This window comes from Drosophila suzukii, chromosome X, assembly GCF_043229965.1.
Source record: "Drosophila suzukii chromosome X, CBGP_Dsuzu_IsoJpt1.0, whole genome shotgun sequence".
In the NCBI taxonomy this organism is placed as follows: Eukaryota; Metazoa; Arthropoda; class Insecta; order Diptera; family Drosophilidae; genus Drosophila; species Drosophila suzukii.
In genome coordinates, this window is record NC_092084.1 from 30,098,937 (window position 1) to 30,103,581 (window position 4,645).

The 4,645-nt window shown below is 38.5% G+C and overlaps 1 long non-coding RNA gene across 1 annotated transcript; it reads right to left on the minus strand.

The window, feature by feature from the left end:
* Window positions 1-300: 300 nt before the first annotated feature.
* On the minus strand, window positions 301-1,062 carry LOC136117398 (uncharacterized). The gene is made up of 3 exons (XR_010654967.2): window positions 890-1,062; window positions 678-822; window positions 301-621 (listed from the first exon to the last, which is right to left on the minus strand). It is a non-coding gene; the product is annotated as an uncharacterized lncRNA (long non-coding RNA).
* Between the last annotated feature and the right edge of the window lie 3,583 nt (window positions 1,063-4,645).

The window sequence follows — 4,645 nt, forward strand, 5'->3', positions numbered from 1 at the left end:
CGCTGGCTCGCGCTTCTCGGATTGACACAAACACAGATTTGATGCACAGATTACTTCTGAGCTCAGATCCTTATGTTACTGGCCAAAGAAAGCTGCCACATTCAAAAAAATCAGTTTTATCAGCATCAGTATTTGATCTACTCGATGACTTAAATTAAATATATCCAGTTATCATTTATTTTTTAAAATTTTGTTTTCTTTTGCTATAATTTGTATTTTTGTTTGTTATTATTGTTATGCTTTTTTCATGTAATTTACACTTAATAATGCAAACTAACGAATTAATATTGGTGGGCGGATAATAAACCACTCCTCTTCCTCTTAAAATATTACTTAAATGTAATATAACTTAAATAAAAAAGTTTGAAAATGAAAATAGCAACGCGTTTGAAATTTGGTTCGATATTTTGTATGGTAGCTATAGGCTATAGTCGGGCTATATGTCCAAATTTTTTTTGCTATAATTAAAATATTTTTATAGAATTTTGGGCAAAATTTTGAAACGATATAACAACTATAAGTATTTTTGGCCGCTCTCCCCATACAAGGCGGACCACTGTGCAGCGGGTGTCCGGAGTCATAATGGAGAGGTCGTCGGAGATCGTATTACTGGTGGTTCTGCTAAAAAGATACTTCTATTGGTACAACGCGACCAAATTCTTTTGGCCAGATCTTACTTTCTTTGCGAGGACACGCCCGGCAGGATGTCCGTGTAGAGATCGAAGTCCCACTCGGCATGTTCCTTCCCACTGGGATTCTCTAGTGGATCTCCTCCAGCACTTCAACTACTCTGCGAATTTGCCCCTTTTGTGGAATTGCTTCCTGTCGGTGAAATCCCGCAATAAAGGGCATAAGCTTGGATTTGGCGACCTATTTCATCTGCTCTGACCTTCTGGATTCGATTTTGAGGTTTTCCTTCCATTTTTAATTTTTAGTTTCCACATCGCCTTTGCACGAACACCGCCAAAGATTAAATATCCTATTCTTTGGGCCGCGGCTAACGGCTTTCATCGAAAATTCACTCGCAAAATCTGGTATTTTTTCTAGTATTTCCTTAGCTCATCTGAGTACCGCGCTGAAAAACAGACCCGACGAAAAGCGTTAGCTCACTCACTCCTATGGTTAGCTCGCGGTTTTCGTCGATCTGAGTACTAGGCTTTAGCGAAATTTTACATCGGTCGTAGAATCGGATACAAAGGTTCATGTCACGGCTCGCCAAGTGGTTCTTGTACTGAAGTTAGCGGGATTTTCATATAATTTTAATAACCTCTTTCCAAAGGTCCATGCTCCACCACCGTCCGTTGAACTTAAACAATGACGACAGGAAGCATTCGAAAATGGAAGGCGTCCAAGTAACAGGTACGTTTTGATTAGCCCGGCTGTTCAGATCAGATGGTGGAAGTGCTCTGTGGAAATCGGAGTTTCACATCTATGGGAAGAGGGTATACAATTCAACCACTGTTAGGCTTTTTTTTCTAAAACTTCGGATAAATTTTTAACGCAATAAAAAAGTATTGCTTAATAAGACCTCCATCGGCTTATAAATACGGCATTTGGGAAAACGTCCTGTGAACAACGTTAATGGTGGTTCTATTTTTAAGCCCTTTTTATGTATGGGCGGATTCAGAGGTTGGCCCACTGCTAATCGATTTTCTCAAAAACTATATATAATTTATTGATGAAATTTTCCTGGTGTATCATTAAAGAGACGTCCTTCAAGCTAGTCTAGCTTGCATTGTGGAGAACGCTTTAAATATTCGTCAAAGGGTGATTAGGCGACATTTCAAGAAGGCTAACTAAAAATGGAAGGAAAACCCCAAAAAACCCCTAAAGGAGTTCTTTGCAGATAAAAAAAGGATGCATAATACAAGCTGATGCCCATTATTGTGGGATTTCACGGACAGGAAGCAATACCACAACAGGGCCAATGCGCAAAATAGATGAAGTGCTGGAGGAGATGAGATCCACTAGAGAATCCCAGTGGGAAGGATCTCCCACGAACTCTCCATTGAGGACTGCAGATGGTGCGGGAAAGATGCAGAAGCATCTGTGGGACCAGAAAAAAGCTTTATACTACTAATTTAAATAAATAAAACAATCGTTGAAATTTTCATTTATTTTTAAGTTAATTTCTTTGAGCACCAGCAGACTCTTATTTTTTTAAATTGCTCCAGTTGCTTGACAGTAAGACCATGCATTGTGGGTGAACTTTGAAATCTTCGGTCACACTACAAAGAATAACATTTTACGACTAGTGAAACTCTTAGCCGATCTGAGTACTAGGATTTAAGCGAGCTAAAGTAATCAATGGACTCAAATAATATAGTATGCTATTGATCAAGAACATCGCAGAACAGCATTTGCACACCATACGTGACCTAAAAAACAGAACATTATTATTATTATTTAATTCTCGTATGGCGAGAGAAACAAAATGTAAGCTTTTGGGAGACTGGAGCGAAGCAAAATTTATTTATATAAAGCTAGCTTAAAGTTAAAACTATAGGCTAACTAAATTAAGAGCTCTAGCAGCTAAGGCCTTTAGCTAGTCTGAGGTGTGGAATTATTTACATTTTTATTTAATTATAAATTATAAACTTAATTTGGGCTTTTTCAAGGAATGAGATGATTTTAATGACGTTGTCGGAAGTTGGGTTTGAGATGGTGTTGATGGGGTTAAGTGAATGGAAGAATTCTGGGTTGGGATAAGGAAGGGCAGTGGATAATGATATGTTGGATGTCTATTGGGGAGTGGTGGCAGAATGGGCATGTGTTGGGAAATGTTCTATCCATGTAATGGGCATTAGTGAGTTTGGTATGACCTAATCAAAGCCGGTGTATGAGAATTTGTGTTTTCGTCTGTAGCATTTGTTTGTACCAGGGATTGTATGTGTTTTTTCAAGAAGTGTGAAATGTCGTTAGAGATATTGTTTGTGGAGTAGGTAAGGGCGTACTTATGGGCCTCTATAGTTGCTTTATCGACGTTCTCGTTCCCTGCTATGCCGATGTGGCTGGTGATCCAAATTAGTTTAATTTTAGGGAAGGGGTTAGAAACGAGGTTTCTGATGGTTGAGGGATAGTAGGAATGGTTATTGGAGTCGGTTAGGGACTTTAGTGCAGAGAGAGAGTCTGAGCAGATAGCATGATTGCCTGGTATTTTTAACGCAATTTTAACAGCTTCATGGATTGCTATTAGCTCGCTAGAGAGAACGGATAAATAGTGGGGAAGGAGTCCTGTTTTGATTGCATTGATTTCGCTGGTTACGCTAAATTAAATTACGTTAAATGTAAATTATTCTGTCTTTTGTACTGGGATATTTGAACTTATTTTTTAAAGTTTTTAGTAAGTTTTTTAAGGGGGGTGTCAAATGAGTGCAACAGTTTTTTTTGAAAGTTTGCCTGATAAAAGTTTTTTTCTGTGTTCTAGTGTGCTGATATTGGCTTCTATAAGCAGACAGTAACCTATTTTGAGATGAGGATGGATTTTACAATATGGATTAGCGAGGAAGTGTTGGTGTTGTACTTTAGAGAGGAAAGGTGTTTAATAATGTTCAGAGGCTTGCATAGTTTGGTTTTTATGTGGATGGACCAGTTATATCTATTTTTTAGCGTGAGACCTAGGATTGTTGTGTTGTTAGTTTCTGGGATATTTCCGGTGCCGGTTCGGATTTCAGATTTGCAGTTAGGTTTGTTATTTTTCAATTGATAGGGAGGCTCCAGAGTCGGAACACTAATGACCAATTTCCTGGAAGTGGGAAGAGAGGTCTACAATGGTGTTTTTACTTCTGTTGTGTTCGATAATTAGGTGGAAGTCGTCAGCGTAAGCAGTGAATTTGATTTGCTTTGGTAGGGCTTTTATTTTTTTTAGGGAACTGTAGGAAATTAGGAAAAGAATGATTAAAATGGGTGAACCATGTGGGGTGCCATTGTCGAGAAGAAAGCTGCTGGACAGATTTCTGCCGTTTTTGATAATTATTTTTCATGAAGTTTGAGAGATAGTTTATGATTCCGGGGCCTAGCTGCCATTCTTGGAGTTGTTAAACTATTGGGTGGTTACCTATTTTGTCGTAAGCCTTGGAAGGAGATGATAGAGAGGTGGCGCTTTAAGGAGAGGGATCTTGTTGCTAGGTGGTCTACATATAGTAGATTGTCTAGAACTGATTTACCTTTTTTGAGTCCGAACTGGTTGTTGTGAATGAGTTTGTTCGTTAGAAAAAACCACAACAATCTTTTCGCAATAATTTTGTCTAGTATTTTGTGCTATGCATAGGTTTAAGGATATAGGTCTGTACGATTTAGGTTCAAATTGCGGTTTTTGGGCTTTAAGGATAGGAAGAACGAGACTAGACTTAGAATATTATTAAAATGATTGTGGATTCTGATTTTGAAGGAGGGTGGTTAGTTTTTGATCATGGAATAGGAGATGCGGTCCATACCAGGGGTGGAGCCTTTGAGGGAGTTAAGGGCAGATAACATTACTATAAAGGATATGTCGTTTTCAATTTGGTTGGCTGCTTGACTCGGAATGTAATTTATTGAAGTATTTAAAAGGAGTTTGTTAGTTCTAAAGGAATCAGAGAAGTTTGTGTCCTTGGCTTCTTGCGACCTGAGTTCCCCGAAGGTGTTGTCTATTTCTGAGGGGCAA